The sequence below is a fragment of the Phoxinus phoxinus genome (assembly GCF_949152265.1).
Source record: "Phoxinus phoxinus genome assembly, chromosome: 21".
NCBI lineage: Eukaryota > Metazoa > Chordata > Actinopteri > Cypriniformes > Leuciscidae > Phoxinus > Phoxinus phoxinus.
The window spans coordinates 9,502,248-9,516,268 of record NC_136896.1 but is presented as its reverse complement, the minus strand read 5'-3'; the positions used below and the strand labels follow the sequence as shown (position 1 = coordinate 9,516,268).

Genomic DNA, 14,021 nt, shown 5'->3' with positions numbered 1-14,021 from the left:
GGGGAAACAAATTCATCTGGGCATTAAAATACAGCAGCAGGCCCCCGGCAGATTCCAGGAAGAGACCTGGCCGTCATTCTGCCGCCAGGCCACCATTAGCTTTATTAGAAATCCAATCCCGTCCTCTCCTGTGAACCTGGATCCATAATACACACCTGCCTAACAGAGTAAGCATAAACGGGCATTACATTACTAGCAGAATGGAGAAAACTGTATCAAAGCCCATTTCACCTGATTGTTTATCAAAATATGTCGGCACTGGGATAAAGATTGGCAGCCAGTAAGAAAAAAAGTATACCTATCTAATGCAGACAAGGATATTTTATTCAGCCATTACTGGTCATTTTAAATTATAAAGAGATTGTATGAAATTCTCATCTTAAAGAATGAATTGAAAATGAATCATGTAGGCTGTGCATCGAGCATAAGATTAACCCACGAGTCGTGTGCTTTTGTTTACTGGCCACCAGTCATGTTGTAGAAAACCATTGTTGACTTTTTGAATAATAAAAATAAATAAAAATTTGCCAGCTGTCAGTTGATTTTAAGTGATTTTAATCTAACCATTTAATTATATGCTGAATATTTAGTTCAATTAATATCAAGGAATCATGTATATGAATATATTAGTGAGAAAAATAGATGACATGTTGTGGCTGATGAGTATTAAGTAGAAGATATTTATTTCCATTTTCAAAAAGGAGAAGAATGCCTGTTGTGAGCTGCAGTGATTACAGACTCGGAGAAACATGAGGGTGGTACTTCACGGGTGAATTGCTCCAATAGTAGGAAAAATCCCTTATTACATAATCAGATGGGCATGATTATAATGCAACATTTTTAATTCAATAGTATGCATATGTTTTAAAGGGTAAGTTCACCCAAAAATGTTGTTTCTCATTTGTAAGTCGCTTTGGATAAAAGCGTCTGCTAAATGAATAAATGTAAAATGTAAATGTAAAAATGAAAAATATTGTCATCAATTACTCACCCTCATGTCATTCCAAACCTGTAACATTTTTGTTTATCTTCGAAACATTGTCCATTGACAGTCCACGCAAGTACCACTTTGTCGCATCAAAAAGTTCATAAATAGATTGTAAAACTAATCCATATGAATCGGACGGTTTAGTCCAAATTTTCTGAAGAGACGCGATCACTTTATATGATGAACAGATAAATGTTGATCAGTGGACATAAACTTGCTTTCTTGACGCGCGAGAATGATGCTCATTAGTTCCCGCACGTCAAGCAAGCAAGTTGATGAATGTTTATATGTGAATAAAAGCCTAAATTAAATCCATTCATCATACAAATCTTCATTTGTGTTCCGAAGATGAACCAAAGTCTTACGGGTTTGGAACGACATGAGGGCGAGTAAATGATTACAGAATTGTCATTTTTTGGGTGATCTAACTCTAAGCCCTAATAAATGCATCAAAATTCCATCTTTGTTATTATGGTTCACATGGAAGCATCCGTTTTACCTCAGACAAAATTAAGAATCTTTCCGTGTGGGATTTTGGACAGTTATTGCACCATATTTTTCATAGAACCAGTGCTATAAAACCAATAACTGCCTTTAGTCTCTCGCTGTGCACTTCTGCCTCTCTCCGCCGCCAACAATTGCATGTTTAATATTGTTGAAGTGCTATTAAATCAGACGTATTTCTTTTTGCTCTGGAATGTTGCTATTTTTGTGAGATTGTGTCAGCTTTAAACTAATGCCGAGGAGTAAAGCACAGTGCCTGTTTTTGAGCAGAGAAAGCTCTTTTTAATATGAAACCTAATCCGGAAATATCTTGGCAGTGCACCCTGGCTGTTCTTTAATGTGCGGTTCAATTCTATGCCGATATAGTGCATTAAACCTCTTGGAAATGGCAACTCTGTCTGCTATAAGCTCTCACTCACCGCCTGCTCTCTCTCAAAGTTTTCAAGCGGCAACAATGACGAAGGGGCATCGCATTGTCTCGGCAACACGTGTTGCGGGATAGCCATCTTATCTCCACACTCCAGGCCCATGTAAACACAAAAGCGCCCTTTCTTCCTCTCCTTCTCTCCTCCTCTCCATCCATCGCTCGCACTGATGTGACTCAGAAATGTCCCCGCGAAGCGCTGAGGCGTCGTGTGCGTGTGCGGTTGTGTGTTGTCGTGTAGCGGTGGCTTGTTCGTTCCCTCGCTTCCCCCTCAATCTGCTGTTCTTTGTTTACCCAACAGTTGTTTGACAGAGAGCGCAACACATGCCTATTAGGGCATTTGTGCGGCAGGGAGAGATTACAGCCTCCAGTTCCTTTTTTAAATAAACTCCCACTCACTGCACTGTAATCTGGGTGTGATAATCCCTCTCTATGCCAGCGCTGACAGACAGTGATGGGCGGCAATCTGGTGGAAGGCCTTGCAGTGCTTTTTTTTTTTTTTTTTTTACTTCCTCCCCCCTCTCCAAGACACTTATTTAAAGTAGCCATTTATTTTGCATTAGAAACATCTGCACATTATGCGTTAAAGTGATTCATGCATTTAAATGTGCATTTACAGTAAGAGAGATATGAGAGATGACATCACCCACGGCTGTACTCATGCACATCAGTAATGTGATTTTAATGCAATTTTGGGGGGGGAAACCCAAGTAAACACATTACTTAGTGTAATGTGATCGTGCATAAATGTAGGTGCATGTGTAGGTAAGTGTGCTGATCTTTAGCATGAATCTGATTTGGCATTAGGACAGGACAGCAGAGTGTTGCTTCAACTACTGGCACGTTCATTTTTACATATTAAATAATTTTCACATCACGTTTACATTTTACATATCAAGGTCACAGTTAAACTTTTTACCTTGCCCTCAATTTTTCTTTTTATGCATAATTTTTTTTATTATTAAATAAATCATTCCATTTTACAACTACTATTATTATTTTACCATTTATTTAATTATTTATGTTATTTAAATTATGTTTTTTTTTCTCTGTGAAAGTTAACATGATTATTAAGGTAAATATCAATTGTGAATTTATATTGAATATTATTTATCAAATATTGAATTGGTTGTAAAAAAGAATAGAAAAGGTACTGATGATTTTCTGCCAGGATGTTTTAAAAGAAAGGATAAATAAAATGTTTTCTGTTAAGTTTACAGACATTTCTTTCAACCCTAAAACACAATACAATACAGTGTAATTTAAAATGCGGGAAAACATCCGTGAAAAATCTATACGGAAAATTCCTTCATATTAACACAGTACATTAGGCTCTTTTTTCTAAATTCTAGCCATGAAATTAGCCTTAGCAAGACAAATTCAGCCATTTTATTAAATAAAAAAAGCATTTAAAGATATATTTTCCACAACAGAATGTCTATGGTGGAAATTACATTTCAGAAAAATAACAGAATTCTCATATGATGCACATGTATGAGCAAATTAAATAGTTTAAGTGTAAAAAGTGTGCATTAAGAGAGTCCAGCAGTGCATATACTTAAAGAAGCATAAATATCACAGATCATAGATATGGCTGTGTTGAATGTTCACTGGAGCATATATAATATCACAGCATTGAAACCGTCAGTATTGTAGTGTTGGAAATTCCTTGTGTCCAAACATTAAAGCTATTTGCTCTGTGTAGGGTTTCTCAATCAACCGTTTTAATTACTCCAGCAAGGTTTTTATTCCACTCAAATGGAGATCATTAGGCATTTATCACGAGTAATGAACATTTCTGTCTTTCAGTCTCCAATAAGCATTGCCGTACCCTTGTAGAGGCACGTCATCCACTGCATCAGCTTCGTCTGATGAATCTTACCTTTTTCTTTGTGTTTTAATCACAAATCATGTTGTAATTGCACCCTACAAAGTGCAATTAGAGGGCTGAAGCCTGCTATTTAATCTAAGGCAAAATTTCACCTGATAGGTTGATTTTCATTATCAAAGATGGATAACGAGAGGGAGAGTTGTGCAGCTCTCTGCTCTATCATAAAGGCAATCAGTCCTTTTACCTGATTCAACCCCCCCTCTCTCTCTCTCTCTCTCTCTCTCTCTCTGTTTCTCACCTCTCTATACGATGTAATGGTAAGCATGAGTGCCTATTGTCTAATTCATGATTTTAGAGATAGGGGTCAAACTGGGTCAAATGAAAGCAAAACATAATATGTACTGTTTATGTATGTGAGGAATAGTGAGTGTTCTTGCTCACTTGGTGCCCAAGGAGACATAAGTTTAACAACTTTGTATATATATATTTTTTTTAAGTAACTGTGAGATGTTTTCCTTGAGATGTTTTTTTTTATTAACTTATTTATACATTTATAAATATATTATAAATGTATATAAATATGTATTACAATATATTTATAAAAGAAAATATACAAATAAAATATAACATTCATATTTTTATAATTCATTTTAAATGAATTGATCTTGACAGTCGATGGCCATCATGCATTTTGATCGTATGGAAAAGAACAGCTTTGATTTTGATAATGTCTTTTGTGTCAGATAAACACTTTTTTATTTTACAATAATGCATCAATGCTACTGCACATTTTTTTTAAACCTTTTTTTTTTGGAAGTTGTATTTAAAATCAATTGGTCTCAAAAGTCTTAGGGGGCACACTGCAGTTCTTTTAGGAATAGTGTGTGATTTAAATGGAATTGAATGGAACTCTGCTTGATATGTTGATGCTGAATAAATCAAGACTGTGTGCTAATGCTTTTATTTTGAGGATTGAAAATGTTTTTTTTTTTTTTTAATTTCTTTTAAACAACAGTGGGCATAGAATATTCAGGCAGGCCCACACATGCTAATCTCCATACACCTCGACAAGTTCTTATATAAAATCCACACAGTCCAAACCTGCATATGCACATTATATTATACAGTGTATAAACTGCTGAAACTACACTACATCTGTAAGCTCTGTCAAAGCAATATATTACCATATATTATAACCGCAATTATGAGCAGATTAGATTTCCCTTATCATATGTTACCCAATATGTAAAAAAAAACAAAAAAAACATGTGAATCAGTGGGAAAGAATATGAATACGAATGTTATTTGAGAACAAAATCATGTGACAGTTATTATCTCAGTATTATCATCGTCAGTACTTGAGAGTACATTGTAAACTTATTGTATATTTTGAAAACTTTTGGAGTTTTTTTTTTTAATAACCATATTCACACTATGATATGCAGAATCGGATGGTGCAAGTGTAGTCCTGGCTTGGCTGATCAATTCAAGCATCCTGATGGAATAAATTCAAGGACTTATGAAATATTTGTTTTATATTTTCAAGGGCCCAATAAATCTGTAAAGCCTTTTTTTGGATTTTACAAAATTATCTTTAAAAAACAGTAGAGGGATGTTCCAATACTAATACATAGTACATATCACTGCAGTTTCCAACAGAAATGAACACTAGCGGCAGTAAAACAGCTTTTAATCGTTTTCACACACAATTATGATTACAGGGGCATATTATGGATTATGGCAAGACTTGTCTTCACGCGGCTCCTTGCACAATTATGTTATGACCTCAAAACTAATATTTTTTGGAGTTTGCATCACTTAACTAGCTCCATATGTTCGGTTTTACTGACATGCTAAGCTTGCTCTGTAGCTCAGCTGGTACAGAATTGTACTTGAGCTCGGGTACGAAACGAATCCCGTGAAAGATTAGTCACGATAAAAGCTCATAGACAAGAGTTCAAAAACAAGCTAAAACGCCATGGTTACGAATGTGTTTTTATGTCACATTTGCTTTTGTTAACATTATCGGGTAAGTTTAGGGTTTAGTGTAGGTGTACGCTATTTTAAAGGGGTGGTTGATTATGATTTCACTTTTCTAACTTTGGTTAGAGTTCAATGCTCAAAGTTCAAAGCAAAGGAAGATATTTTCTTTTAAAGAAATCGTTTTTTTAAGGACTACAACAAACGGCTGGTAGGGACTACACGACATTCCTCCCGGGTTAGTGACATCACCAACCCTAGAATTTACATAAACCCCTCATAAAAGGGTCATAAAAAAGTATGAACATAAAAGGCTGAAAGTTTTAGAAATTTTCAGTGGATGTCTGTGTGAGGTAAAAGGACGAGCTCTTGAAGCTCCGCCCCCTGTGCTGGGGGCAGCGGCTCATTTGCATTTAAAGGGACAGACACAAAAACGGTGCGATTTTGCTCACCCTCAAAAACTGACAATTTTAACATGCTATATACAAATATATGTGGGTTATTTTGAGCTAAAACTTCACATACACACTCTGGGGACATCAAATAATTATTTTACATCTTGTGAAAAGGGCATTATACCACCCCTTTAAAATGGAGCATTAAGCTTTTTGCGCCACTCACCAGACATTTAAATTCAGAACGGCAATTCACAAAGTTTCACTTTGAAACTGTCACGAAACGTGCATGGCGCAATGTATTTTGCGTTTTGCAAAAATGTTGCCACAGGTTACATTTTTCTAATGAGCCTGGGCTATTAAAAAAAAGGAGTAGTCCTAATTAGCAGATTAAATTAGTGTTTAGACTATACTCTCCATGCAAACTCACTGTTTATTTATATAAGCAACTTTCAAGTGATAAATAAGTGAGAACTTCAACCAGTACAGAAAAGAAAATGACTTGTTTTACTCACCGTTAAAGCACATGGTCTTTCACAGTCTAATACTTTAACCTATGAATTAACAGTTGCAAGACTGACTAACACGATATGTTTTTATTTTTATTTTAATGAAACCCATCTTGGTTTTAGTTGGTTTACCAACATGTTTCTTTTGAGAATTTGGAGAGCTGTAGAGTGATTTAATAATCACAGACTGACGATGAAACATGAGCAACTGCTCCTTGATGCTTTCCTGTCTTCCCATTGCTTTTCAGACTCAATCACATCCGACACTTCTCAGGCTTATGTACTACATTTGAAGCGGGTTCAATGGGATAATATCACACCTACCCAAGCATTGTATTCAAATCTGGACTTTTTAACTCACAAACAAGTATTTTTTTCTCTCTCTCTCTCCAACCCCCGTGCTTAGATTGAACCAAGTTTCACATTTGGTTTACTTTAAGGACTTTGTTTGAACCCTGGCTGAGAGGGATTCAGGCTGGGATCATTCTGTTTTCAGTCTCGAGTGCTTAGCACCTTTCAGACCTGCCCTTTAAGTTATTGGCTTTCTGCTTCTTCGTCTTTACGGTTTTTGTTCAAGCTGGTGGCATTTGTTAAACAGTGAAATCACTGGTCAGGAGAGCTAGTCAGGTGATTCAGAGAGCATATTGCTCATATACATCATTTGGGGTTTCTCAGTGTGTGCATGTGTACGAAGAACGGCAGCAGAAAAACAAAACAAGCTGCTAACAAGGTTTCTCAGTCATGCTATTGCAGCTCTTCACTCTAGTGTTCCTCCCCGCTGTGATACTGGGAAGGTGATATGACAACCGAGATTCATTGTAACCGATTGCAGAGATATGGCCATGTACGTGTTATTCTTTACAGTGCAGATTCATTTTAAGGGTTCACGGTGACAGTAAAGGTGACCAGGCATCAGACAAAGGAAGCCACACTAAAACTCTATAAACGCAAACCCTTTTAATCCGAACTCTATTTCCTTGGGGCTCTCGGAAGGCGACAAATAGTCTTCTCAAAGCCACTGTCCCTGATGGGGTGACTTTTATGGCCTGCACTCCTCCACTTGACTTAGCCAAAATGAAAAAGGAATAAAAAGGGGGGTTTAAAAGCTATATCCAGTGTGATTGGAATACATAAAGGAAAGATATTCAGTGTAATTGGTTTACTACTAATGATTTTATATTGCAACCTTCATTATTATCATTCATAAAGCAGTGCTTATTAAATATTACATTTAAAGTATAATTTTTAAATAATAATAAAAAATATTTTTGAAACTGACAAATGCTTTTTGTGTATTACAGTGTCTATTATTTTTGATTTAGTTTTTTACAAAAGGCTGAACTAACAGAACAGTGTTAATTATTACATATTTTAGATTTATAATTATTTTTATATTTATATAGTTTTTAGACTGCCCTATATTTATTATTAATAATAAATGTAAATAACTCTGTTTATTGCCGTCTCTTCATTATTATAACTATTATAAATATTCCTGAACCGCATTCCCTCTAACTTTGTACGATTATTAAACTTGTGCACTGTTCACTGGCTATTCTATTAATCTTTAAATTTAGGTAAACCCACACTTTGTGTGCGTTTCATTTTATACAATAACTAAAAACATGGTATTATAAATATTTAGGCTAACTGTGCCAGGATAACAGTTACTTAATATTTGGTAGTTGTTTTTAATTAGTTTTCTCACAACTTTTCAAAATGCAATCATACATGGATGGACTCCAGTTGACATGCCATCCATTCATTTAGCAAATCTCATGCTTTTTTTTCCCCCCCACACATTTTTTAGCCTACGCTAATTTTGTTCTTCCTACATAGTAGCAACAGCCGTGAATGCATGTAGAGAGAATGTTGCTTTTGAAAATGCATTGTGCGTATTGGAGTTTCGAAGATTTTAGCTTCTACAGTTGCTTAAGAAACTAGATGAAGGCGGCAAAATGCTTCAGGAAAAATGCTCTGATGTCACTACAAAACACCAGCGCACAAGAGTGGAGAAAAATATCTTAAGTTGTATCCCCACTTGGAGCTGCGGCCCCTCACTGTTACTCTTGGTGATTGCTCGCAAAACTGCTTAGCATGCATGGCAATGAGCCGGGCCATGGGAGTGTGTTCTCTCTCTCTCTCCTCCCCTACTTCTTCCAAGCTGTCTCTGCCGCCAGTAAGGCTTCCCAGAGCCACTAGTGAAGCACTGCACCAATGATGATTAGTCTAATGAGTGATTAATTAGAGAGCAGGCTACGGGGAAGGGGTAAGGCGTTGACCTCTCTGAGAGGCCCTGTGAGAGAGAGAGAGAGAGAGAGAGAGAGAGAGAGAGAGAGAGAGAGGGGGGAGAGAGAGGGGGGGAGAGAGAGAGAGAGAGAGAGGGGGAGAGAGAGAGAGAGAGGGGGAGAGAGAGAGAGAGAGGGAGAGAGAGAGGGAGAGAGGGAGAGAGGGAGAGAGGGAGAGGAGGCCAAATCATAACCGGTGAAAGAAAGGATTCAGTAAGATGTGATATGTGATCAACACACGGGATGCAATGGCCTTAGGATGAAATTTCCCGAAGGGTTAGCTGTCAAAAACAAAAGTTTTATGCAATTTATATAGTAAATATTGCTAAGATTCAATGGGGTAGTTCACCCAAAATGAAGTCAGTCTTGCCGTATTGCTCGTAATTTACACAAAAGTGCCATAGAAGTATCATAAGACTGCTCCTCAAAGGGATAGTCCATCAAAATGTTTTTAATTCTGTCAGTCCATTGTATTTTTTGTCCATACAATGGAAGTCAATGGGAACGGAAATTGTTTAGCTATACCAACATTCTTCAAAATATCTTCTCTTGTGTTCCACATGAAGAGAAAAATGTCATATAGGTTGGAACGATATGAAGGTGAGTAAATGATAACAGAATATTCACCTATGGGTGAACTATCCCTTTAACCCTTTCGCACGTACGATCACACCCGTGTGATCAGTCTTGGCTGGTCCCTGGAGCGTACGATCACACCGGTGTGATTAGAACGGTCAGCGCATCACGTGATCAACTGCTAAATTCAAATGTGCTTTCGCGCGTTGGCTGGCTCTGAGCCAGAGATGGACGTGCTCGCGCTTGTCATATATCACAACTATTCAGTGTTTTCAACCACATAATGTTTATTTTAGGTTTCAGGCATTTAAAATCACATAAGTACTAGCAAACCAATGAATTTGAGTTTGTAAAATACACATAGATGTCTATGGAAGTGCCAATAATAATCCTTTCCATCATAATAAGACGACATGTTTTATTCATATCAGATACACAATGTGTAAGTAGCTTTACATTTTACCCTATTCTTCTCCCAGTTAACCTGCCACTTACTTTCATGTATTTCGTGAGAAGTGGAGGAATTGACGTGTTGTAAATCCAGCACAAACTAACATGGCGCCGCCCATCGCGCATACAGCTCAACTAACGCGATCGTTATAAAAGTGTTTAAACAACCAAACACATCCACATGCACATATTTGACAATCGGAATATCTGTGTTTCATGCTATATCTAACATATTTTTGAATATTTTGAATCAAAAAGAGAAAATTGCATAAAAGCAGATCATCATTCATTCAGCGCTGTGTTGTGTTTGCGCTGTGTCACGTGACAAGCAATGACGCGTCACCATGGAAACGATAAAGTGACAGGTTCTAAATAACGGTCGCCTTGAAAAACTCACGCGGGGGAGTCAGTTAGAATATTTTAAACTTACGTGTGAAAGGGTTAAGCATGTATCCACTGAAAATCATGAAATCTGCCTTAATACTTATTAGCACATTCACGAGTAGAACAAATATGGATTCGGATTTTATCAGTTATGTTTTTATTTAGCCACTTTATTCTGCGCACTTGCAGTGTAAAGCGCCTACTTTTGACACATCAAAATACTGTGAAAATCAGAGAATCTATGAATTAGACTCTATTATATGCATATGTGATACATCGAGTAGGAGATTGATTATGTGCAATGGCTTGTGATGGGCTGATGTAGGACTCGGGCTGTTTTTCACTCCCTTTCCATCTTGGTCCACAGATTTGAGTTGAGGCTCGGCGTTATGCATGATTAATCTTTATTATGGAGGTGTAATCTTTCCGACACTCGCCTTAAAATCTGCCCGGATCATGATTTACAGTTATTTAATTAGAGCCAGAAGTCTGTGATCAGAACGTCTCTGAGACAGCGACCAAAGGAATCCAGCACGGCACACCTTTCAAACAGAAAACTAATGGACGATAACTGTCAGAAACAAAAACTAACTGTAGGTGAATGAGGCAGAGCGTCAGATTTACCGCTGCGGGCGACTTTCTCATCTCTCCACCTCAGAACAACCAGTTCTTTAATAGAACTTGGCTTAAGGGTGACTTTTCTTTAAGGGTTTCTATTCTGGAGTACACGAGGGTATCGTAGAGAGTCGGAGGAGATATAAAAAGAGATCTGTTTACACAATAGGCGTACTCGATTTGATTCGGCGGTCCCTCTGTAGGCATAATGAGCGTAATACAGTACCTCGTGTTATGTGAGGAGATCAGGCACACTCTGTTTCCGACCGCAATCGCTTTTGTGCCCACTTACACATCTCATCTCTTGTCTTTCCCCCTCCAGCACAAGACTAACTTTTAAACTACTTTGAACAGAATTATCCGAGTAGCTTGATCAAGCTGAGCACGGCCGATCAGGTAAAACTATTTAGCAGGCTTCCTCTCTGACAAGAAGTAATTTAAAAAAAGGATGAAAAGAGCAAGGACTTTATAAGCCATCCGCTCTGTATAGGGGGAACGAGGAGAACTGCTCGCTCTGATCGAGGTGGAACGAGTGCATGTGTGGGTTACTTTTCTGGAAGGGGAATTCAGCTGTGCATACGTTTTCTTGCCTTGAGTTTTGATGATGATAATAATCACGTTGGCTGCTCCCGACCTGTAATTTCTCAGATCTGAGATGCTTGCGAGTAATTAACAACCTGTTCTGTGCTGTCTTTACTCAGTTCTCTGCCCTGCATGTCTCTCTGATACCACCACTGTTCGGTTTTAATAATGTCTACGGAGGTTTCTTTAACTATACGGACACTTTTGACCCTGTGGACTTTATAGTCTAATGAAGTCTCTTAAAACACTCTGTTCGCCAGTTTATTTAATCTATCTCTTAAAGGGATAGCTCACCCAAAAATGAAAATGATGACATTAATTAGATGTCATTTAAAGATTTTCATTCATCTTCGGAACACGGATGAAGATCTTTTTGATGAAACCTGAGATTTCCGTCCCTCCATAGACAGCTACGCAACTACCATTGTAACGCTTCAAAAAGTTAATAAAGAGATCGTTAAAGTAATCCATATGTATTAAGCGGTTTAGTCCAAATTTTCTGAAGTGACTTGGATCGCTTTATATGACGAACAGATTTAATTTAGGCTTTTATTCACATATTAAACATTGATCAGCGAACATAAATAGAAGCTCAACCGAATCTGTTTGACACGTAAGAACAAATCTCATTGCAGAAGCCCAAACGTGATGCGTAACACAAGAATGAACCGCATTGGTTCTTGCAGAAGCCCAAACGTGATGCGTAACACAAGAATGAACCGCATTGGTTCTTGCAGAAGCTCAAACGTGATGCGTAACACAAGAATGAACCGCATTGGTTCTTGCAGAAGCTCAAACGTGATGCATAACACATGAGAATGAACCTCATTGGTTCTTGCATGTCAAGAGAGCATGTTCGAGCTTTTATTTAACTCAACTGATGTGTGAGTTGATGAATGTTTATACGTGAATGAAAGCCTAAATTCAATATTTTCATCATATAAAGCGATCTTCAGAAAATAAACCGCTCAATTCATATGGATTAGCTTTTCAATCTCTTTATGAACTTTTTGAAGCATCAAAGTGCAGTTGCGTAGCTGTCTATGGAGGGACAGAAAACCAGTTGCCACTGTGGCTGGTGAGCAAAAAAGTTAATGTCAAGTATAAATGATATGGTTCCTCATGCCATGACTAATAGACTATTTGCCTTATTTCTCAATTTGGACCTATGATAGAAACAAATGGCCTCATTATCATTACATTTTTGATCCGCTGCCAATTCTAAAGCAGCTCTGATAGGGAGACTGAGATCTGATTGATGTTTGAATGCCACCTCAGTTATAAATAATGCTAGGTTGCTGGATTTTTTTTCCCTCTACGCCAAGTTTGATGGCAGAAGTTAGGGGCATCATAGGAGGCATTTCCTGCCAGGAACACAGAGACTCCATCACAATGTGCGCACTTTTCTTCGTGTGCCTGGAGGGTGCCTGTGGAGACTCTGGATCTTCGTGTTCTGCTGTAGTTCTCGCTGGGTGATTACATTTCAAATTTGAATTCAGATCTCGTCTCTGAATTTTTATGGACCTTTTACACAAGATTTACTGTGTCTTACTTGGCTCTGGTAACGGTACGGAGAGACTGCGGCAACTCTTCGCTCACATATTTAACAGTTTTGGAGCAAAACAAATGTCAAAATTATTTCAACTTGTTAATATAATACATTTGAGAAAAATACAATTTGGATCAAATGTAATACATTATATGCCAATTAATTAACTGTATTGATCATAATTATTTGCATCAATATTTACTGACAAGGTGTTGAAATTACGTTTCATTTTTTTGTTTGAATTTTAGTTTAAGTTTTAGTCATTTTATGTGCGTTTGTAATTTTCATTATAATTTTAAAAGCTTTATTTTAGTCATTTTAGTAAGGCAACATTTTTTTTAATTTTTTTTTTTATGTTTAGCCTTTTATTATTGATATTTTATTATATTTCAGTCTAATTTCAATTGACAAAATGTTTTTTTTTTCAAACAGTAATTCATTGCCAGATTTCACACAGTAAAATCACACATTCTGAAGATGAAGAAATTGCTTAATATATATGTTCATTTGTACTTATATTTGTAGTAATAATACAAATATATAAGATAAAAAAGACAAAAATAATACTATTTGAGATTTAATCATGTAAGAAATCATGTAAAAAAAGATAAGTTTAAATTAACTGTAGAAATTTGATTTTTTCAAACTCAATTTGAGAAAAATCAAATAGATTATTTGTAACATGTTGAAATATATATATATTTGTTTTTTTTTACTTTTATTTTTCAGTGTACTATGAAAGTATACTTAACTCAGCCTTTAGATCATAGGTGAACCGAACCTTAACCCACAGGGAATTCTGATGTGAAGAGTTGTGACAAGAGTGTTGATCCCAACTGTAGGAGTGGCACTCTGGCCACGAGGTTAAAACAATTCCCACCCAATCATACAAACAACACAATGAAATAGCTGTCACACGGGAAGACAACAGAGGTGATGGGAGTGG

General features: G+C 36.9%; 1 protein-coding gene across 7 annotated transcripts in view; it reads left to right on the top strand.

Annotated features, from left to right (window-relative positions):
- rbfox3a (RNA binding fox-1 homolog 3a) overlaps positions 1 to 14,021 on the top strand; it is a gene marked incomplete at its 3' end in the record, with an annotated part of 409,029 nt that overhangs the window by 88,156 nt on the left and 306,852 nt on the right. The window contains exon 4 of one of the 7 annotated variants that reach the window (XM_079595136.1): positions 702 to 785. The exons of the other annotated variants lie outside the window; for them this stretch is intronic. The remainder of the gene's footprint in view (positions 1 to 701; positions 786 to 14,021) is intronic. 7 annotated transcript variants of the gene reach the window in all.